A 24,527-nucleotide genomic window follows, 5' to 3' on the forward strand; every position below is an offset into this window, starting at 1 on the left:
AAATGTGACAACAGTAACTTTCTATATTCTTCACAAAATTTTACAGGCGTGACACATTTTTATTAAGGAAATCATTATATAAAAAATTTACTTTTTTTGTCAAGACAATTTTTTTTTAATCTTGAAGAAAAGTATAATTTGCGATTAAATCTGATTCACTTTATTACAAGTTCTCGAAAATAAAGAAAGTGTCGAGTTGAGATATTTTTACAGCAAATTTTTTTGGTCCTTTACTACTTTGTCAAAGAATATTTTTATCTATCCTAATGAGAAATGTATTAGGTGTGATTTCTTCATAATTACATCCATTTTTAAAGTTATTTTCCAAAATTGATTTTGGGGAAGAAAAATCATTACTGGCTTAGGAAAGGCAGAAAAAACGAACTGGAGCCAAGGCCCGAATAGACTGAGGTTGGTCTTTCAAAATATTAAACCCGTAAAAATAGGCAGTAAGATAGGTTTAGGAAATTTATCCAAAGTACCGCTCCTAATCGATGATCCAAAGCCCTCGGTGTATGACATTTTGGCATAAATCTTTACTGCTAAATTTCATAGACTAAATATTGTCTAGAATCAGCTAAAACCTATTTAGGGCCTAAATGAGATGATAATAATGCCCTAGACACACTTACGACTTAATCCGAGAGACTGATTAGTGAGAACTGATGAAAATGTAATCTAATAATTATTTGGATTATAATTACATTAAGCCGTCTCTCGGCTTAAGTCGTAAGTGTGTCTCGTGTGTCTAGGGTAGCATCAGTTTCACTTTGTTGTAGATTTTTATTTAGTTTTAGGTAAAGTGCCCATATCTTTTATTTTTTTAAAAATGAATTTCTTGAAAAGACATTAATCGGTAGACCATAAAACGTACAACGGATTCGTGTTCATCAAATCCAGAATATTAAAGAAATATTCGCTAGATTTTTATCAATTTTTGACTAATCCGTTTTTCGGTTTAAGCCAAGAATGGCTTAGTTAGTGAAAAACTGATGGGAATTTAGTCAAATCATTATTTGAATTACAATTACGTTAAGCCATCTTTCGGCTTAAGTCGGGAAGTATGTCTATGGCATTATTCTTCTATTACACATATGAAAAACCCTTTTAATTTGTTTTATTCCCGGACATTGAATCATATGTTACAACGGTTATGCAAACAAGAAAAGGACAAAATGACCAAAATAGAAATATAATTGATATGAAAATTGTTATATTTAGTCGTACGTAGGTACTTAAAGAGAATATCAAATTAAAAGAGATGGCAAAGCGTCCTAGCTTTGCAAAATGCTCGAACTCAAGAGAAAGTCCTCTCCATTAGCATATTTTTTTGTATACACATAGGGTTACTGCTGATTTAATCTTGTTTATAGACAATGAGGAAGCCATTAAGAAATTATTTTAAAAAAATATTGAAAAAGCTTGGGCCGATTTTGAGAAAAACCAATAAAACCTTGTTATAGGAATTTTACTTATAGGGGATGTAAAATTATTCAAAAATCGGTACTAAACCGGTTCATTACCGATGAAGACCGATACAGCCAGGTTCAGAATTTCAATACCTTTCCAAAAAATCCAAATTTAACTAAATCGGTTAAAAAATGGGCCCTCCAAAATGGTTGACCTTTGACTTTCAATAATTCAAAATGGTGAATTTTCCGGTCATAAGTATGTTTGGGTGAAATATTCGCCTGGACTACCTCCAAAACATATCCAAAAATCATTGAAAAAGCTTGGGCCAATTTCGAGAAAAACCGAAAAACATGGTTTTGGAGGGGTTAGAAGGGGGTGGGGATGAAAAAAAAGTCGAGAGATATTGTTTTTTTATTGGTGTCATCGAAGACTGAAAGTCGATATCTCTTACCGTTTAAGTTCCACAACAGTGATAAGTTGCAAAAAAGACGATTATAAACTGCTCTCTCTTTGAGTTCGAGCAGTAAAAAAAATGATGTGATTGAATATACCAGAAAATTGGCAAAAATAACAAACTTATCTTAATTTTCACTATTTTATTGTCTACTACGTTATCATTTCGTAGAATAACAAGGCAATTTACACCAGCTGAAAAGGCTATTCATTTATGAACCATCCTTCGCGTCATAGGAAATAAAATTGTGAAAATCAAAAGCCCAAGAAGCAAAATAGCTGCCTTATAGAACCAAGTATTAGACAAGTCTTTTAGTGCACTTTTAAAAGACTTAAAGTGAAAATTATCTATGGAAATTCCTATAGCAGCTTTTAAGATCTTTAAGAGTGCGCCACTTTACTTATAGTAATCTCAGTAATAGAAGCAAGAGCGTTATCAGTAAATAAAAAGATTTTTAGTTCTATAGTGCCTCACTTAGGGAATTCTACAAGACCATTTTAAGAAAAAAATGCTGCTTGGGGAGATTTAGTTTTTCTTAAAATATTCTTTTAAAAAATCGTAAATCCGATTCGAAGACCGGAAAGACACTCTGACTATTAGATTATTCATTTGATTTCCTATTCGAATTTTGAAGTTATCTAAAGTTTCAACGATGACAGCTTTTGTGTTTTTGTAAGAAAGTTGTAGAAAAAGAAAATTGTAAGAAATAGAAGGAAAATTAAACCAAAGCAAAGTTCATATTACATTTGTATAAATGGTCATTGACCAACTCTTTCAACAATTTTTAATTCTTAAAACCTACGAAAAATTTATTTGAATATTCGAAATTCAGTTTGCATTTTCGGACAGCATGAAATTTTGTTTTTAGCTAATACACATTCAAATAGCCAAACTAAGGATGGGAACAGGCAATTGCGGTATTTTAAATTTCGGAATTATTTGTAATGTTCCTACGGAATATGTAGATCTCTGAATTTCTAGATAAACCCGAGGATAACAGGAGAATCATCTGTATGGATTTCTGTCTGTCTGCAGTGTTATTTGGCGAAAAACCCAAAGTAGAATGAGAGCACTCAAATCCCAATCAGAATAATCCGAGAGACGTCGATGATTTATATCCCCTCGCATTTGTCCTCGGCAAAAGGTGCCATTTCCACTGTCATCCAACCCAAAAACCCACTGAAAGTGAGGGCCAAATGGCTGAGGAGAGGCAGATATGAAATAAACATTAAAATATCGTTCAAAAGTTGTCATTTAATGCGCCCAGAGGGGGTATGGGGGGGCCTCTGCAAAATGCCAGGATTTCGAGTGATTTGGTCGCAAATGTTGATGCCGAATTTGGCGCACATTGCGCGCTTTTCCGTGGCTGGCAGGGAGAAGGATGGTTTCGGGTGGTATGGCAAGGAGTGGCAGGAGGAAAATGAGATTGAGACGAAATGCCACTCGCGTCTGTTTGTGACAAGGCCTTTTTTGCTCGCGATTCTTCCATTTCACCTCCCCGTCCAAAAATTGTTTGATCCATTGCAGACACTTTTTGCTACTCTTTATCCATTTTCATCGCCCAAAACTCAATTTCACGAATTTTCCCACACGACAAATCAATTCCTCTCTGCCCGGAAATGTCCTGGATTTTTTTTTCGTATGGGTGAGCAGGGAAAATTCGGGAGTTTTAGTACTGTTGATGGCATGTTTTGTTCTTTGACGATAGAAGGAATGTGGAATGGGTAGGCAGACTATTGTATTGCAATTGTTTGGAAGGGTAAATTTTGATATTGGGAAAAAAGAAGTTATTTAATCCTTTTATTGAAAAGCAGCTTTTTGAACTAAAGCAGCCATACCACACTCTTTCGATAATAAAAATAAAGTTGTATTTTTGATATAACTGCATCAATTTTTGCATAAAATATCGAAAATACTAAAATGTTAAATAAAAAAGGTGAAGAAAATTTATTTTCTTTTTTCAGTGTTTTTAATTGAAAATCGAAATAAAGAGCATTCAGATAAAAAGAATCTCCTAATATTCCCTTATTTTCATGGAGTCTGTTTATATCCTATCAATAAAAAAAGATTAAAGTCGTTTATTTCCTTATCCTTTACTTCATAAACAATGAAATGTCGTTCCAAGTTACAAACCTGTTTAATAATAGTGCAAGTTCGGTGATATTTACAAACTTTTACTTACTTAAAGGCATCTAAACAGGAAGATTTTAATTCGAAATATCCTTACGAAATAAGCATTCCCCACTAAGCTTTATCCAGGTTCATTCCTGTCTATCTTTCGGCGCGAAAAATCTCCCTCTTCGAAAGCTTCGTTTCTTTATGTTCCAATATTTTGACATTTAACCCTTTAACGACGAGACTGTTTTCGCTGACCGAAAATAGGGCAAAAAAGGCAAGCAATAGGGACAAAAATAGCCAAAAAATTTAGGTAATTTTTCTGATGATACCAATGACTGATAATTTTCATTTTAATGAAAAATATTATGTTTGAGTATAGTAGTTTCTTGTTCCAAAATGGTTTTGCTTTAAAAAAATTGGAAGTATAAAAAATAATTAAAATCAATTTTCAACATTAAAATTTCAAAATTCGTCATTTTTGAGCTTAAAAATTTACTATATAGCAAATAGCTGGAGACTTGCAAAAAATCTCCTAGATTCATTCAACCATATACTTTTGCAATTACGTACAAATATAAGAAAAAAAATAACTTTAGGTAGTCAGGAAAAATTATTTTCTTTATGGGACACTGGTGTTCCAATCGTCCTTAAAGGGTTAAACGACAAATCAGCTATTTTTATTTTTCTAAAATTAGTTCTTTCTCTCGAAAATTGTACTTGAAAATACTTGGAAAATGCCTGGTTTCCAGTTAGGTAAGTTAGCAAATAAAGTAATCATTTAATTACAGGGTGAGTCAATTGAAATGAAACTTCTGAAAGTGCTGTATTTTTTTTTGAAATTGAAATTTATTGACGTAAACGAGAAAAAGTCAAAAAATAGTTAACATTTGAGAATCTATTTAAAATTTTTGTTTGTTAAAGCAACTAATTTTGCTAAGTTGTCTCTTGGCTAATCCTCGGGTCTGTCAAGGCCCTTCTTGTCAAAAATATCAAAATTTCGAATAAAATTTTTCGAATACGTCGAAAATTTGGATTTATTTTGAATCTTCGAAAACGACTGATTCTAGATAACATCCAAATATCTGCTTGCAATGTTAATTCTGTAATCTAAAGGATTGTATCTTTGATTTAAATACTCCCTCTGTCCCAAAATAAGTTGTATGTTAATAGTATAAAAGAGAGATTTTGTAAAACAGTGCGCAACGGATCTATTTGAATTTGAGAATAGTCCGCTTTGCTGTTCTCAAGTGCTGTGACTTCTCAAGTGACTTTTCATTGTGGAGGTTCCTGTCTTGACTGTTTTCTCCAGTTCTCGGCGTATTCTAAACTAACAATCAGTCAAAACTGGTAGCAACACAAATAAAAATTCGATTATATATAAGCACTTGAGAACAGTAAAGTGTTAAAAAAAACATGATAATTTTTATTGGAATAGCATCGTAAATCCATAGCATGCAGTCTTCTTATGTTTCGAAAATTTGCATAATCCTAAGACCCTCTGTATAGCCAAGACACTATTAAATAACCAAAAGATAGCTATGAATATGAACAGCTGGGAATCTGTTCTTAGGCAAAAGATATTTCACCGGTACGCATGGACCTTTGTGGTATCAACATTTATTTCTTAACAGCATTTGATGGAAAGGACGACGCTTGGCGTCAGGTCGTTACATCAAATGCAGATATGACAACGATCGATGCAAATGACGATACATATGAGTAAGAGAAATTCAAATAGCATATTTGTCAAGTAAGTGAAAAAGTTCTTTTCATTACAATTGAGCTAAGGGAAGAGCGCCCCGGATCGGAATGTTAAGAGACATGCTTCATATCTAGTTGTAAATATAAGCCTCAAAATATACAGTGGGTGTCAATAGTTTGTTGCCTAATGTATGTTTGAGAAATCAAGTGAAAAAAATTATAGAAAAAATTACTTTTTCAAATTTTTCTTTTTGCAGATAAGTTCCCTGTAATCCGTAGATATTATTTATATATTTCGAAAAAAATAATTAATTTTATTTTATATCAAAAATAATTGTTTTCCGAAAGTTGGTCATTTTTGAAAAATCAAAAGTTTGTTGCCTCATTTAAAAAACTAATTCAAAATGGTCAAAACATGCAACCAACTTTATGTAAACCGGGTACATTTTTAGTTTATGTCATTTGAGAGGCAAATGGTGGATTTGTACATTTTTAAAGTTGCTAATGGTAAATATATGTATGCAAAAATGGTGATAAATAATAAGAAATAATCTATTTTTTGTTAATTCATAATTTAGCTTAAAAATGGCACATTACAAAAAGTTAAAAGGTGGGAAATCGTACAGAAATACTGTTGGAATGAATCGGCGTCGCTTAATTGCCAAATTTTATGGAAATTCATGAAAAGTTATACATAAAATGGTCAAATATTATATTAATGAGGTACGAGTACATCTGTAAAACGCTACTTGTAGACCTAGGGAATCGACTCAGAAGGGTGATAATAGCATTGTAAGTATCTCTGATAGTGACCCAATGATGTCTGCTTCATAAATGAAAAGATAGTTGGTTACTGAAGGAACACAGGTCCCTACAGTTACAAAAACCAACACATTTTGAAAGAAAATGGTAAGAATGTTTGGGTAGCTCTCAATATTCCATTGGTTAGCTGGTTTAATCTGGATAAAATGTTGCAGTATTACTTGTTTAACATGTTTCAAGTTAATTTACAACCTTTTACATAGATTGGTCTTGTTTACCAATTGAATATTGAGAGCTACCCAAACATTCTTACCATTTTCTTTCAAAATGTGCTGGTTTTTGTAACTGTAGGGACCTGTGTTCCTTCAGTATCCAACTTTCTTTTAATTTATGAAGCAGACATCATTGGGTCACTATCAGAGATACTTACAATGCTGTTATCAACCCTCTGAGTGGATACCCTAGGTCTGCCAGTAACGTTTTTCAGATGTACTCGTACCTTATTACTATAATATTTGAATATTTTATGTATAATCTTTCGTAATTTTCCATAAAATTAGGCAATTAACGACGCAGATTCATTCCAACAGTATCTCTGGACGATATCCCACCTTTTAAATCCGTCTAACATGCCATTTTAACCTAATTTATGAATTATCAAAAAACAGATTATTTCTTGTTATTTATTATCACTTTTAAACATATGTATTTATCATATACAACTTTAGAAATGTCCAAACGCACCATTGGCCTCTCAAATGACATAAACTCAAAATATGGTCGGTTTATTTTAAGTTAGTTGCATGTTTTTGACCATTTTGAGTAACTTTTCAAATGAGGCAACAAACTTTTGATTTTTCGAAAATGAACAACTTTTATAAAACAATAATTTTTTATATGAAATAAAATGCAATAATTTTTTCGAAATACATAAATAATATCTACGGATTACAGGCTACTAATTTGCAAAAAGAAAAATTTTAAAAAGTAATTTTTTCTATCATTTTTTGCACCTGGTTTCCCGAACATACATGAGGCAACAAACTTTTGACACCCACTGTAATTTGCAGTATTTTGATGCATGCTAATTGGTATATTAGTGATCCGTTTTTGTGCATTTGAATTTTTAATATTTACAATAAATTAATAAAAAATAGTTGTAATTGCAAACTTGCGCCCTGTACCTCAGATCGTTACGAATTTAATGAGTTGTCTCACGAAAACTTGGTTTTATAAATTAAATCTGAGCTAGTGCAGTGTATTCTTGTGAGAATTAAAAGGTAAAAATTAGCTAATAATTTGTAAAAATTCATTTGATTTGGAGCAATAATGCGGTAATAATCTGACGATCCGAGGAACACTGCCGATCGCTGGTGGTCTTCCCCTATAAAGCTATTAAAAATTCATGACTTTGGATAGAAAATGCTTTTACGCCAAAAATTAATTAATATAAAACTAATTAAATAGTATATTTTATAAAAAATATCAATTATAAAAATAAAAAAAATAGCATAATTATTATAATAATCTTCGAATTACTTTCGCATCTTGTGAGTTCTAAATCTTGAATCAGAACCAAGGTAGAAAAATTCACTTTACGGGATTTATTCTGAATATCAATTGAGTTTAATTTTTTTGAATTGTTGTAACAATTTTTGGAGTCCTTCCTCAACTAATGGGTTGTTTGCCTCGCAATTTCGGAATTTTCTTGCTCATTTGTTGTTCCAACTGGCCTGCAGATGTACCAAGTGTGCTTGACACATCTCAACAGAGGCAAGTGCAGGGATGAAGAGGAAAAAAATTGAGACAAAGAATGCAAATATTGAGGGAGTTGCCACCTAAGTAAATAACAGTGAGAGGAAGCACATGTTTCAATTCAACAGTGACTTTTGGGGATAAATGATGAAAACAGACGAGAGTTTTTCTGCGGGAAATTTTGCCCATTGTTCAACTCTCGATTTTTCTTGGGCAGAGATGCTCAGGGGAAAAAAATAGAAGTGCCACAATTGAGGAGAAACTCTCACGGTACCCGCAGAATCTCCCTAAAAGTGCTCTTGGTGGATGAGTTAATGTGGATGATTGCAGTTGAAACCCGCAGAAAATTTCATCAATGTTTATTTCATCACGGAAAATTGGTCTGGCTTAGTTGTTTCACCAAAAATCACGATATTCCTATAGAGACACATCCAGCTTGGCAATACGAGGGTCCATCCGGAAGCATATCTTGGGTTACCGTAAGAAAATCTTAAGCCATTGAGAAATTATCGCATTTACAGGGGGTTAGAAAATTGTGAAATGCGATGGAGAATTGCGTGAATTTATTGAGTGGGTGAGAGAATAAAAATTAATTTGACCCAATTAAAATGATGGCTAAAATGCGGGCAATCAGCTCTGTTTGAACAGCGATGTTTGTTGGGTTTCACTGCTGCTGGTCTGGTTGAAAATTCCACAAAATTTCATCCTCACCCACACCTCATTTTCCACCCACAGAAGCGCTATTTCTTAATGGGAGCACCTTGAAAATTGCCCAAGAATTTGGGAAGGTGTTTTAATGGGTAATTTTTAAGTTAGACCACTTTTGGCGGGAAGTCTAATTAGCTGAAGGTGTGATAGGAAAATTGCCAAACTATAACATAACAGTCTAATCCGAAAGAAAAAGCTTTCGAATCTCAGCTAAAAACCAAAAATAATATTTAGTGATAAGAAAAATGAACACATTATATATATTTTAATATTGAAATTTAACAATTTTGACATTTATGTGTTGAAAATTTCAGAAAATATTCATGAATCAGAATTTTAATTACACTGTTCTAATATCTAGACAGGATATAGGGGAAACTGGGGCACCACCAAACACGGGGTACCACCAAACACTAATTTTTATTTTTTAACTACTTGGGCTATCTCAACCATTTCTTCAGTAGACAAGCATCTCTATAGTGCCTATAAATTCCTATAGGTCTTGTCCTTAGTCGAATATCCAATTAAAAAATCGCAGTGTTTGGTGCTACCCCGTCTTTGGTGGTGCCCCAGTTTCCCCTATTAGCATTTGTCATAACATAATTACTCGCCTAGATTTTTTTGTTGGTTAACCAAAAAATATAAGTGAATTGTTATGATTATTTTAATAAATTTTGAAAAAATTAAGACTTTAGATAAGTAGATAGATATTTTATTCATCGATAAATGTTTTAAAGGCGCAACAACCAGGGGCCTATCGACATTTCATTTTTCCATACGTTTTTGCATAGCGGCACTGAAGACTATTGGAAAGTTTTTTCCTAAAGAGAATTGACTTATCAGTCTGATTTATTTCGAAATCGTGCATAAAAAGCTATCGAAAAATACATATTTCATTATGTTCGCCGAAATAATACAAGAACTACGGGCAAATTTGTTTAAGTCGCGGTGCAATATCTGCAAAATTTTTACAAGGAAAACTGAAAACTAGCTTCATTTTTATTAGGCTTGATGAGCCCCTACAACAACATTACAGAAACAGTGATTGATTTTCCCTCTATTGCGTCCACCGCCGTCTTAGCACTAGTGATCAACATCCAGAGGCAAACGATGGAAATCCTCTTTCACAGGTTGTATAAGTTATTGCAGAAAATCTGCTTTTTATGCTTAGACATTCCTTCCTTTTTTTACTATTTCTTTTATACAGCATAATTTTATTTCTAAATTTTCGTTTACAATTTTAAAACATTTTTAATGCTTCATTCTAATAGATTAATAGCTTATTTTATTGTAAGCATTTTTTGTGGGACGAGTTCCGCTATCACTTCCTAAATAAATCAAAATTCTGAAGTTCATATGACTAAACGTTAAAAAATACAAATTTGTGAATGTATATTACCGACAAAAACTATAATTTCTTTTGAAATTTTATTGTTTAATTGAAGTGATAATAGGGATAGAGGAAGGTAAGACAGTTTGAAGCACCTGAAGATTTTTTCAGGATTCATTTGCGTATTGTTTTGAACTATGTTCAAGGAAACTAATTTCAGATTAGTTCCTACTGGGCATGGTTATTTAAAAATACGTGGGAATATTTCTCGAATATTAATTTATTATAAAAGAAATTTATATTTTACACGAAAGTGCCCCACTATCCCTTACAAATGAAAGAATAAAAGGTATTGTACAAGTATTTTTTTCTTGTATAATCCGTTCTTCTAAAAAGTGGGTTTAAATTTCCCAAAGATTTTTTAAAATATTTATATTTTAAAATTTAAAAACATAAGGGGAGGTGGGGCTATTTTGAGCTGTGGGGCTACATTGTTATACGATTTTTTCGAATATTTCTAAAAGCTGGTCCTTACAATTGTTTTATTTAGATCCACAATTGTTTTGCCTATCTAAAGTGCAATACGTTAAAACACAGATTCCTTTAGAAATATGCGAAAAAATCGTATAACAATGTGGCCCCACTGCTCAAAGTTGCCCCACCTCCCCCTAAGGTTTAGTGACTTTTTTCTCAGTGTTTTTTTTTCATAATACAATTTACTGATTTCCAACCTGTTCAAACCAATTTTGGAAATTTGAATGAAACCTTCTGAAAAGTGACTCATCCAGAGAAATTTCCTCCACTCTTCAAAATATACAAGTTCCAGACCCCTAGTTCGGAGAATCTCCCCGACAATTGGTGAAAATGTAGTCGTGTGTGAGGAAAAAGTGGCCTGTGCCTTGCTCAAAGGTCGGGAGGTGAATTCATGGTGTGGATTCAAAGAGACTCAACTTCTAAATAAAACTTTTCCCCACAACTTTTTGGGGGTTGAATGGGGGAAATTAGTGAATTTGAAAAGGCCCTGAAACACAGGGTGGCTGGAAGGCAGAATGGGAAATCCCAGGGACTAAAACTTTGTACACAAAAGGCAAAGTCCCGAGGGTGGGTGAATCGTGTCGAGTCGAGACGGATGTTCTGCTGCTATTTATTCTTGGTTTTGTGGGTGGGTGATGCAGCAGATGGAGCGTGTTTCAGACACCTGTGACCACTGGAAATTGTGCCGGGATTGGGGGTTGAGTTGATGCCGAGGCCAGCTGCACATGGCACTTCCTTTCACCACCACCCAACTCAAACTCCCACTGAATTTGGCGCCAACTCCAGGGGGTGGCGAAATACCGAATAAAATATTTCGCACTCAGAAAACTCTTTTCGTTCCCATGGAACTTCTTGCCATTTTCAAGAGGAGAAAATTATCTTCCAGCATAGTGGAATAGGTTATGTCTGTCTAAAGATATCTCTAAAACCTGACAGTTGTAAATTTGACTGAAAATTTAAATTTTTTAACTTAAAATATTCATTAAACTCAGTGTTTTGTGGAAGAAACTTTACGTGCATAGTTCTGATTTTTTTTTAATAAACGACACTTCGAATCTTCTTTAGATCATCGATCGACAGTTTCGAACTTCTATCGAATAAACCGTCGAACAAAAATTTATTCTACCTCAAGAATTCTGAATCAACATATAGGAACGATCGTTACATTTTTGATCCTGGTCACAAAAGACAAATCAACCGATCGATACTGTATGTCGATTTACATACAGTAGGACGTATCAGTCGACTGTGTATTGCAGATCAATGATACAAAAATTCTTAATCCAAGAGCTAACAGTCAGAGTTTCCCTAATGGACTAAAACAGAAGTAGATTTTGATTCCCCAATAGTGTCTTGGATAAAAGGTAAATGGAATTCTATTTGCACAAAAAGTCGTTGAAATTCGAAGAATTCAAATTCAATTTCGAATTTTCATACTAAATTTTCGAACAAGGTGGGGAAAATGTATCAAATATCACACTAAAAAGCTGGCAAAAGAGTTACTCAATGGTTATGGAGTGACTAAATAATGGGATAAGAACAGTTTCGAAAGGCAGAGAAAAGACATTCGAGAATCTATTCCGAAAGTCAGAAAAAAATATTTTCACTACTCGTTTAGCCTACATGCTGGCTGAAGTATTTCATGTTCGAATTTCGAAAAGTCTCAGAGTATCAACATGCCATACTTCACTTTGTTGTGAAGAAAAATCAAAGAAGAGCACACATAATATTTCTGTTATAACTACCATTATAATTACATTATCAGTAACTCTTTTAAAAGCTTCTTGGTGTGGCATAATATGAATTATCCCACCCTTCTGCGAAAATTGAGTTTTTGATTTCGAAAGTGATTTTGAATTTTTCGAAAATAAACTACATTTTGTGGAAATAGATTTACATTTACTTTTTAGCAGAGGCGCACTAAACAGACCCATAAAAAGGATTTGTGCTTTTTATTACAGAATGTCGATTTTCGTCCGTTATAGTCACAAATTAGATAATGAATTGTGCATAATTCAAATAATGAATTTTGTCTAATTTTTACGAAAAACAACTTGAGCTTCCAAGAGCTCCTCACAGTGTTTGCTCCTTATGCCTTAGTTTTTGGTGATTTTGCGGAAAAGGCATTTGTTTCTGACTTTGTGGTTCTTTCAGAGTGATAAAACTGACATGATGCTGAGGCACAAGCAGAAGCATCTTTGGTGTGTCTAATGAAGGAAATTCACCCTCGCACAAAGTGCCAAGCATTAACCCTTCTCCCTCAGACACCGTTAGAGTTCAATGACGAGGGAAATTTTACTTCTTGAAGGGGAAGAGAGAGTTAAGAAGAAAAAAAATAACAAGGAAAAGCATCGCGGGAGGGAAATGTAACATCTGTGAGCAGATGGCGACAACAATCTGCCATCGATACAATAGAAAATTGCAATGTGTTGGCCACATTTTATTGCCCTAATACTACCAACTTCTAACATAAAATTTCACCCGTTTTTTTTTTGCACAATCCCTGGAAAATGGCCTTTCCAATTCTGTTCCCCCATTTCTCCACTTGCAAAATCAATACCCATTGATTAGCAATAATTTTATTTTTCCAGGAAAATACTTCACGGAGTTCGAAGAACTTTTCCAGGGAAATCTCTGTTTAAAGGGACACCCTTTTTGTGAAACTCACCAACCTCCCACACCTCAACAAACTCCGTTCTGAGACAATTTAATAATTCATTGGACATGTCAGACCGCCCCTCAAATGGATTAAAGGCCCCCATCCGATAGTACTCATAGTCATTCATGGGGCTCATAAACACCGTGTCACTGGGGCGGACATTTCTACCAGACATCTCCTCTGAAGCTCACCATTCATCACCCGAAAATTTCAAAGTTCTCTCCCGAAGAAGATATGCTTTGGATATCTGAGAAAATTTCTTACGTAACATAACGGTAGTGTGGAAAGCTTTCGTGGCAAAAGTGCAGAGATATTTTGCATAAGTAATTCATTGAACAAATTTGTCATTCCACGGTTCAATTTTCTATCCCAATTTGTTTAGGGTGGACGCATTTTATGATAATTTCATGAAATGATGAAATATTTCAAACCTAAAAATAAGATGATAGAATAATAAAACGGTCTCTCTCTTCTTTAAGTTAGAGCATAATAGGTTAATCTGATTAACAAAGTAAGATTATGCTTTTATTCAATCAGGAACAAAAACGAAAAATAAGTCTTGAAATAAATATCCCCCCAAATTTAAAGAAATTTTTTTCGGTTTGAACAAAATTTTATATTTTACTGATTATTTGTTTTTTTTCTGTCTTTGAAAATCAATTAAATATGAAAAACATCGCTGATAAGAATAAAGATAAAATAGATTATTAAACAAAATATTTACTTAAATAACTTTATAAGGTCATGTTCCACTCCCTATGTTCCGAAAAAAATCATATATTGTCTCATATAAAATGTACTATCAAACGTACGGTTTTTCGGAACGGAGGAGTCATATTTCATTTTTTTTAGTTTGATTGATTAGGCCAATAAAATAATTCTAAATATCATTTTATTTTTATTAGATAAAAATTAAAACTTCAATGTCTAATTAAATATTTAATTATAAATATTTTAAATTATTAATTTATTAATTATATTATGTATTACATAAACCTTCAAATGCATATTGGTCCTGAACTAGTCAAAACAATTTTTTTAGTTAATTTAAGGTAAAGAGTAAAATCTGTTTTTATTTGAAAATCCTAAGATATGGAAAACTGAGGTATATAGTCTTGCCATTCACAGCTGAAGTTTGCTTCTCTGAAAGTGTCTTAGATAAAAGGTAAACGAAACCCTATTTGCACAAAAAGTCGTTGATGTACGAAGATTTCAAATTCAATTTCGAATTTTCATACTAAATTTTCGAACAAGGTGGGGAAAATTTAAGAAATATTGCACTAAAAAGCTAGCAAAAGAGTTATTCTGTGATAATGGAGTGATTAAATAATGGAACAGAAAGAATAAACGTCGTTGCTTTGTGTTTACCCTCACAACAATGTGAAGGCCAATACATTTTGGCACTTGAGCACTTCGAAATTCGAAAAGGATCTTCGAATTTTTCAAGATCTACTTGTTAATGATAAGAATAAAACTCTATTTGTAAAAAAAGTCGTTGATGTTCGAATAATTTAAACATAGATTCGAATTTTTAAAAAGAATTTTCACGTAAAGTTCATGAAAGAAAATTCATGAAATCTCACTCTAAGAAGCTCTTAAAGGTATTACTCAATCATTAAGAGGAAAATTTTAATATTATAAGCCTTGTTGTTAAGACATTTTAACATTCGAGACACTTCGAAATTCTAACCACCACGCGGGCAAAACAACAAGACAAAAAGTCTTTTCTTTGGCTTTCAAAATCGATCTTCTAATTTTCTAACACTAAATGTGAATGAAGCTAGTTTCAGGAACATCAAATTTTTAAAAATATAAAATTTAGAAGTTAAAAAAAATAATACGGGAAAGAAAAATATTTGAAAGAAATCAATACCCAAAAAACCAGCTCAAGTTGGTTACATTGAGTAGTTTAAAAACATTTTATAAACGAGTCCTAAAAAAGTGGTACCTGATGAAACTTATTCATTTTAGTTGCAGCTCTTCCGGTGTTCGCCAGAGAATTCGTTTCTTTTCAAAAAGAAAGACTTCGAATTTTTACCATTTTACCATGGTAAAAATTCGAAGTCTTTCTTTTTGAAAATAAACGAATTCTCTGGCGAACACCGGAAGAGCTGTAACTACGTAGAACTGGCCAGATACACTTATTCATTTTACTTTACACAAAAGAATATTAAAAATTATAAGCAAAATTTTACAAGATTTAGACGGATTTAAAATTTTATTAAAGTGTAAAATTTATTCAAATTTCAATATATTTGACAATACAATGTTGAGGGAAAGTACTCTCCCTTCGAACGTTCATGTCTTCGAATAATTTAAATTTTCTTTTAGTTTTCGTAGGTGACTTACACACACATATATATTAAATATTAGTTAGCTTATTATCAATTATTCATAATTATGTGGAAGTTTCTTACGAAAAGTAAAAGATTCACACTATTCGAAAGCATGAACGTTCGAAAAGAGAGTACTTTCCCCTATAAGATTATTCGGTAAAATTTAGTTGTAGCAAGTTATTAATACACGTACAAATAAACGTAAATAATACACTCAGAAAAATAATTGAGTAAAACTTACTCGAATCGATGTTGAATTGACTCTTTTTCGTTGTGATTTTCGATTAACTATATTTTAGAGTTGATTTTACTTATATTTAGGTGTAAAATTCGGAAGAGCTGTTTTAACTTTTTTTTCCTAAAATTTAGATGACAATAGAGTGTAAATAACTCTTTTTAAGATTGAAAATAACTCGTTTTAAGACTGAAAATAACTCTTTCAAATCCCAAAATGAATAGGTTTTGCAATTTTTCGTTTTTTTTTTAATTTATCATTTTCTTTATTAATATTTTTTGATGTTAATTTTTTTTTGACGTATGATGCACGCACATGTCTTCATGAAACACTGTTAGGCATATTTCTAGTTGATGTTCCATATGAACTTTGTCACACGAAAATCTTCTTGACTGAAGTATATTTTTAAAACGAAAACACTTAAGCATATACTTCAGTCGATATGAAATTTTACATCGAAAAAGAGTTATAATTATATTTTAATAGGTGGGTTTTTTATCTTTACTTACTTTTTTCTCTTAAAATAAAATTTAAATAAGTGGCAAAGACAAAATAGTTCTTTGCAAAAATCTAGAACGTTTGACTCTTTCAATTTCTTAAATATTTCTTGAAACTTTCCAACCCTTAGTCTTGTACAATCCTAAATCAGGGTATTTGAGACACACGACACGGCAATTTTCTACAATTTTCCCTTAGTTGTCTCTCATATGAGAAACAGCCACTTATTTGGTATTTTCCTCTGCACACAAATCACATTCGATAAATAATTTTGAGTCTGTGTGCGCACATAAATGTGATTTCCCATTTTACCACATACCTTGTTTAAACATTTACAGTGTAATTGACGATTTACTAGTGGCAATTCTATGCAATTTTACCACCCTAACTGGAGATATCTGAGAATTTTCCCACGCCACTCGTCAACCCCCCACTTAAATTTTACCATGCAAGAGGAATTTTCATCGTAAATTCAAAATTCATAAATAAATTTAACATGAGAGAGGTTTTACTTCATAATTATTTTGTAAACATGATTACAACCTTCTCAAATTTAGTCAAGTTTAATTGCAGTTTACAGAAAGGTTTACTATTTACCTTTGAGCAATCCCGTTGAGCCGGATGAATTGATGCGGCTGAAGGAAGCAAATGACACGGCAAAGTACTCAATATATCAACAGAAAATTCCAAATAAATTTATAGAATTTTTTTTGCCCAATGGAAAACTTCACTGAGGGAAAATGCAACACTTCACCCGTGAGAAAATATTCCTGTTATTTTTGAAAATTGTTTAAAAATGTCCCAGCCTCATGTACCAAGAGAATGAGGCAAAGTATTATACGATTCGGTCGCAAGCACCAAAAACACGACCAAACGACTCGAGTCTCCAAACTGAACTGACAAACTCATAGAATAAACATATAGGAAGTGCTTATGTTGTTGCTTTAGCCTCTCTTTTTTCTCCCAATTCTCTCGTAGTCTCTCTCACGTGAGAGCGCATGTGCAAGAAGTGGTTAAACCATTGAGAATTATCTTAAAAATGCAGAATTCGAAGAACTAAGGAAGATCCTTGAGAACTGCACTTGTGGACACTTCCTCTGCTGAAGCATAGTCTATGACTAGTAGAAAGCAATCGAATAATTCCATAGAAGCAATGGGATGTTGTATGTATGTTTATATCATTAACTAATGATCTTAATAAATTCCGAAAATATCGGAAAAATATTCTCCGAGATATTAGAAGAATACTGAACACGACTTCCGTTGTTGCTAAACACGATTCTATTTTTCACATAATCACTTATAAATATTTTTAATATCTAGGTCTAGAACTATATTTTTGATAGTAAAAATAAATTCCGGAAACTTTATAAAAAAAAAGTCTCCGACAAATTTCAAGAATATTCGAAACACATTGATATACCTAAAATATTCTTCTGAAATTACGGCTGAAGATCATTTTTTATAACTATGTATAGGTACCTATACTACGGGTATCGTTGTCCGGAAATTTCGGAAAAAATCTCCGAGAAGTTAGAAAAATAACGGAAACTACAATAAAGTTTTAAACTTAAACTTATTTTTCAGGAAAAAATTGTCAAAGTAACCAAAAAATTGAAAATAACTGAAAACTACTTTGTTGTTAATAAAATTGATTAAAATAGAACTCTGCATATTTTTATGGGACCATATTTTTTAAGTCGACAACAATAAATAAATTACATTTATACCATTCTGACTTTGCGAAAAAAATAATTCAAAAAAGTCAAAATAAAAACATTTATTCTGCATTGTTCTAGCAAACTTTTTACCAAAAAAAGCTTATTGAGTTTTTCAAATACACTTGATTTTAGGTTTTGAGTCTTTCCAACTGGAATTGATCAGAAGAGAATTTTTATTATATGGAACACATATCATGATGAAGTTTTCTACGTCGAATAATGTTTAGTTAAAAGTTTATCCGTAATAAGTTTAATCTTATTTTTTATTTAAATCCTCTTAATTAAATTTCTAAATGCATACTAACTGAAATACGAAAATGTGAAAATAACTCTACGGAATTGGTAATTTTACCGTACAGTTTTGATCGAAAATCGGTGTAAATAACAAATAACCTTTTTGTGTGTATTGAGATTTAAAATTACCTTTTTTCATATTAATTTTTCCCCTAAAAATGTGTAAAATTAATATGAAAACATGTTGATATATTTTTATGTCTAAAAATGTTACCGTTATAACGAAAAAAGTGTACCGGGACTACTATTTTTCTCAGTGTAAGTGTTTTTATTCCACTATTAAAGTCATGTCGCCTATAAATAGGAACCCTGCACTTCTCGAGTAGAACATATGTATTTAGATAGGCTTTTCTGAATAAGAATTATCAAACAAAATTGTGTTTCAAGAAAAATGTCTTCCCTAATTAAAGGAAAGTAGAACAGACAACAAAGGCGAACTGGAAACGTAATGGGGAAAGTAAATTTCATTTAAAAACAAAATTTTTCACTTTTTGTCTCGTATTTTCTGATGAATTTTACGGAGTTGTATGGTAAAATGGGATAATTTGCAACCATTTACAATTTGGAACATTTGGGATTTTCTCACTGTTTTAGAGATTCAAAAGAAATAAATCTGTTCCTTTTCTTCTGAAACGTCTTTTTCTTCTATTTTGCGGTCTTTGTTTTCTCTTTGCTAATCTGAAACAGTGAAAAAATCTCGAATGTCCCAAATTGTAAATGGTTCCAAATTACCTCATTTTACCCTATGTGCAGCAGATTTAAATGATTCTAGAAATACTCACAATGCTTAAATTTTTGAAAAACAAATGTTTAAAATTGATTTGTTATCTTAGAAAAAGTTTTCTATAAAAGGCGTCAAAATTGTAATTTTTCTTGAAATTCTGTACCATTAAGGAGCGTAGTATAAACTCTCTGTTAATGGTAAAAATTTTAAGCTTTTCTTTATTTTGTCTTGAAAATTATGACAGATTTGGATATTGTTGATTTGTTACATTTTACCCCAATTACTCCTAAGTCTTCCTAAAAATAAAAAGTTTACTAAATGCCCCTAACATCATGCACAAAAAACACCATTTAAACGCTGTTAATAACCTGAAAAAATCCTATAAATGCTCCTATAACATACCTTAAATATGCTTAAATATTTTCTATAAATTTCGTACACGAATTCTAAGATCATAAAACATATAGAATAGCTTTAAGATTATGCCTAAATAAACACAAGCACTTGTCGGTTTTTGGAATTTTCTCTACAAAAATTTAACGCTAAAACCTGTTTATTTAATCCTTATTTTTTATATATATTAGAGTAAAATTTATAGCTTTACTCTGAAATTGTTGAGAACATCAAAGATCTACAGAGAGTAGTCAATAAAATTTTATTTACTTTAAAAATATACGGAATAAATTTTTGCCAAAATTTGTTAAAATTTTATGCAATTGCTTAAAACAGGAGAAACTCACAGTTCAAGAAGTCTCCAACCAGTTTGTTTTGTTAATTGGAAGTGACATGAATCGATTTGAAATTAAAATTGAATTTATTACCAAAGTATGGTGTAAAATATCCAATTTCTTCTGCACCAGTCCATTCCTCTCTTCAATTTGTCTCGTATATCTTGGAACTGAGCAAGACACTTCCTCTTTAATTGCTCCTGGACGCCACGTGCCATGGAGCACATGGCCCAGGAAATACTCGCGATCGCGTCTCAGCCGTCGAGAGCACCTTTCACCGGCCAAGAAAAAAGGGGCGCACAAATTGTCCCGCTTAACACACGCACAATGGTCTGCAGGTGCCATGCAATTTGGCTGCAGAAGGCGCAGATGTACAGTAAAAAAAAAGAAGAGGCACGAGCCACGGACAGCAGCCCTAGTCTGGTTTCACCTGGACACCCTCTCGATCGAGGGGTTTCTGTGGATGGTATTCCAGATCCTGAGAGGGAGAGAGTGTTCTGCAATGTGGCAGGAATTTCAGAGGATTGCCCAATTGAGCTGATAAATCTTAACTTGGATAACATTTTCAATAACGATCGATAAATGATGAGAATAGTTGACGCTGAAATATAATTTTTCAATATTGTAACACTCCCTTCTTCATTGCTATATTACATATAAGTATTATTTCTTTGCTCGACTTCATAGAGAAAGCATCATGCACAATCGATCGCATTTGACTTCATATATTAATCTTATACTTCTAAATAATTTGCTAATCATTTATTTTTCTATGTTCTACGGAAAATTACTTCCGTGTATTTTTTAGTTCTTCATTTAAGTGTGCGTGGACTAGAAGCCAAACCAGAACTTTGTCTCATTTATTCAACCACAGTCTTCATATTAAAAACAAAAACCATTAATTAATTACGAAAACAAGTGCAATGATTTATCCAAGTTTCGGATATTACCTCGAAAACCAAATCGGTCAATATTTCATTCTTTTAACCCTACAACCGCTACGACCAGAAAATTTTTCGATCTTTGATTTTTTCAAAATCGGACTTAAATAACTCTGAGATTTGATTTTTTAATCCACGTGGCCAAGATTGCCTTTACTGAAAGATCTTGGTATTCCATTTTGATTTATTATTGTTTAAACGAAATGTTAAGTCTCATGATTCGTGGAATCAAGTGCAATGAAGCTCACTGGATGTAACTTGAACTCATTTAAATCCAAAAAAAAATTTTCAGGTGACCAAATGAGGATTTGAGTCCGGGATCACACATTCGCTTCTGTTCTACTTGTTACCTGAGTAAGATATAAAGACTTCCGATTTTCGGTGATTACAACACTAACTAGAGACGTTTTATCCTTTTCCCCGGCTCTTATATGGGCTTCAGACCTAAGGATTAGCTATCTGGCTTAACTCCTCTAATTCCTCATCAAACATAATTTTTTAGAAAATTGTTGTTTAGGATTGAATATTAAGGGCAAATGATTCATTAGATTTTGAAAAATCAATTAAAGAGCTTATTATTAAGATTTTTGAGACCTTCGGAAACTGGGTTAAACCTCCAGTCTGAAGCTGGCCTTATCCTCAAAACAATGAGACATTAACACTGCCGCATTGGATTGAGATTGAGTAGTCATAAAATCGGTTGTGATTGGCCAAATTCGGTTGCAAATTACCTGAATTCGGTGTAGTCTCAATGATGCTACTTACACGGAAGATTGAGATTGAGTTGTCCTAAAATGTGATTTTTGAATAATTCAATCTCAGTCCAATGCGGCGATATAAATGGCATCTGTTTCATTAAGAATTTCTTTTTGGATTAAGCGTTTCTTTTGATTTCGTATGTATTTTACATGTAGATAGTTAAGGTAAATATTACATACAAAGATACCTACGTCCATAGATAGACGACCTACTTCTTAATCGATTTGGTCTCATTTGGAATTCTAAAAGTCTTGAAATTTTTAATTTAACTATAGCGGTTCTTAGCGAGTAGTCGATACATAGACTACCGATAAATTGATTTATTTTGTTCAAATTATCTTTTTTTTATCAAAACTAATATAGCTTAGAGGACAAACGGTGTAAGATATTGACTTAAGTTTATCGTAATAAGCTATACTTAACATCTTATAAATCATTGTGTTATTTTTGCTCTTGGCCCTCTCTTTCAAAGATGTTTTTGATTTTCGAAAATGATGTAAAGGTGTCTTAGACAATTTCGTGGATATTCTCTTTCGGCAATTTCAACAGTTTTCAAGGTCACAAATTAAGATAAATTAAGATTTTTAAATTTTGAATAAATGTGAATTGGTCAGCTGTTAATAAATCGGTTTTGTAAATAATTAGACTTCTGTATAATTAAATTTATATTATTTAAATTGAATTAGAGGAAGTTGCGGCTACATTTATCTGGGACTATATCGAAAACGCTGTCTTTTGCATAATTCTAAAAAACTCTGGAAGTTGAATTATGGCCAGGTCCAGCTTCCTTTAAAGTTACGTAAAGAAATAACGTTTTCAAAGCAACTTAACTTCCCCCAAATGGTCTTACCCTTCTTTATAGGCAAAACTCAAAGATTTAAGGATTTCACTAAAGAGTAGTTTCTTGATCATTACCTTCCTTCAGAAATGCAGAATTGATTTTCAAATGATTAATGAACCATTTAGAGTAAGTAACATTAAGAATGCTGTGAAGTATCAATCGAGCACTCCGCGAATTCTGTTTTACCATATATCTTTCGTCTATAATTCCCCAAGCTGGGGAAATTTCTTCTCCATTCCCATATACAGTGTCTCGAGAGTATGTTCCAACACTGTGTAAGACAACTTAATCATTCTCGTCTGTTGTTGGCGTTTGAAAAATCACAACAGGCACTCCTTCGTCGACAAACATAGAGAGTGAATGAGGGAAAATTCGTGGGTGAAACCTCCCAAAAATTCTCCGAAAAACTAACTGAACACATTGTAAGGATTTTCCAAAGGGCAATTTCTGAAACAAAATTAACGCCAAATTCAAATATTCAAACTGGATTTAAAGGTGAGAATGTCTCAAAAGTTATTTTAAAAAAATGATATAGACGTTCAAGACTCTCCGTAATGTTGGAGTGGGGCAACAATTTGAATTAGAATTCACCTGGTGCTCATTTTCCCATCCCCATAAAAGCTGCTCTCCCCACCAGGAATATTCTCAAAGGCCATCAAACCCAAACCCCCAAAAGCTCAAAATCACTCACAGGAGAGGAAGACACAAAAGCAGGGAAAATTCATCCCCACAAAATGGATTTTGATAGGTAAAACATTTGTCAAAATCAAACATTTCACTAAAATGATGCTTCGCCCACTCTCAAGGCTCAGAATAGAGGCCCTACCACTAGTGCTTGGGATATTTCTCAAATATCCACTTTTGGAGCTTTAGCCACAGAGTTTTCCTTGGACATGGCATGAGCCATGAGAGAAAATAAATCTGCGTTTGACCACACCAATGACATAAATGTATTCACTCTTAGGACAAAGATTTTTTTGCCTTATTGCTTCAGTTTCCGAAGAGGAAATATATGAGGATAACTATTCAAGAGATACTGTGTTCTGGACGCAGTTATAATTTCTAACTCAGATGTTATCTATTAAAATAAAACATTGCGGTTTTAAGACTATGTTAATAAAGGAAAGTACAACAAATTCAAATAGAAACTTAAAATAGAGGACTGTCGAGCAGTATGGCAAAAATATTTTAGATTAAGTCCTCTGCAATATGAATATAAGATGTATTCAAGAAAACTATGTCTTTTATTTTTATTTAAGGTAAAAAATAAAAATGTTGATTCCGAGGAACAGCCCTTACTTAGGTTTCTTTATAGTTAATGTTTTTCCCAACATATAAACGAAACCACCCCTTCTTTACCTTTTTGATTTTTCTCATTTTTAAAAATATTTACTTGATTATTTCTTTATTGAAAAAAAAATCTCATACTTCTCATTAGTATATTTTTTCTACTTTTAAACTCTTTTAAACTTTTATGCCCGACGCACAATAACTTTTGTTTATTAAAGATGTTTTTGACATTTCAGTGAGAGTGAATGAGATCTAGATATAGTCATCTCGCTCATTCTCATAGGATATTTTGAAAACATGTTTACAAACAAAAGTTATTGTGCGTTTGTCATTAAAGTGTTCCTTGAGTAGAATTTTGGCGAGAATCTGGAAGTGGGAAAAATACGCATTGAATGATTAAAATAAGAAGAAATCTGGCAGGTAATACGAGTTTCAGACAGGAGATTTAGTCGAGTTTCTGAACGTCTCGAAATCATAACAAACAGTTATAGTTTTTTAAAATCGAATGGATCATTTAGTATATACCAATCCAAATTCAGAATTTTTCCAAGAAATCTTGTCTGATAAAAATTTAGAAAAGTTAAGCCATATCGCCGGCTCCAAAGAAGACTATTGTAAGTTTACTTACTGTGGAGAATTACCTGTGATAAACAATAATTTCTCTGTGATAGGATTCTGTGATATCTAATACCCTCTTCTTCCTGCCCAGTTTACCTATAAATATAT

At 32.5% G+C, this 24,527-nt stretch overlaps 1 protein-coding gene across 1 annotated transcript in view; it reads right to left on the reverse strand.

Annotated features, from left to right (window-relative positions):
* LOC129801138 (protein CBFA2T1) overlaps positions 1-17,401 on the reverse strand; it is a 78,538-nt gene extending 61,137 nt beyond the window's left edge. The window contains exon 1 of the mRNA XM_055845903.1: positions 17,101-17,401. The gene's annotated coding sequence lies outside the window, so the exon portion shown is untranslated. The remainder of the gene's footprint in view (positions 1-17,100) is intronic.
* Positions 17,402-24,527: the final 7,126 nt, after the last annotated feature.

This window comes from Phlebotomus papatasi, chromosome 2, assembly GCF_024763615.1.
Source record: "Phlebotomus papatasi isolate M1 chromosome 2, Ppap_2.1, whole genome shotgun sequence".
Classification (NCBI taxonomy): domain Eukaryota; kingdom Metazoa; phylum Arthropoda; class Insecta; order Diptera; family Psychodidae; genus Phlebotomus; species Phlebotomus papatasi.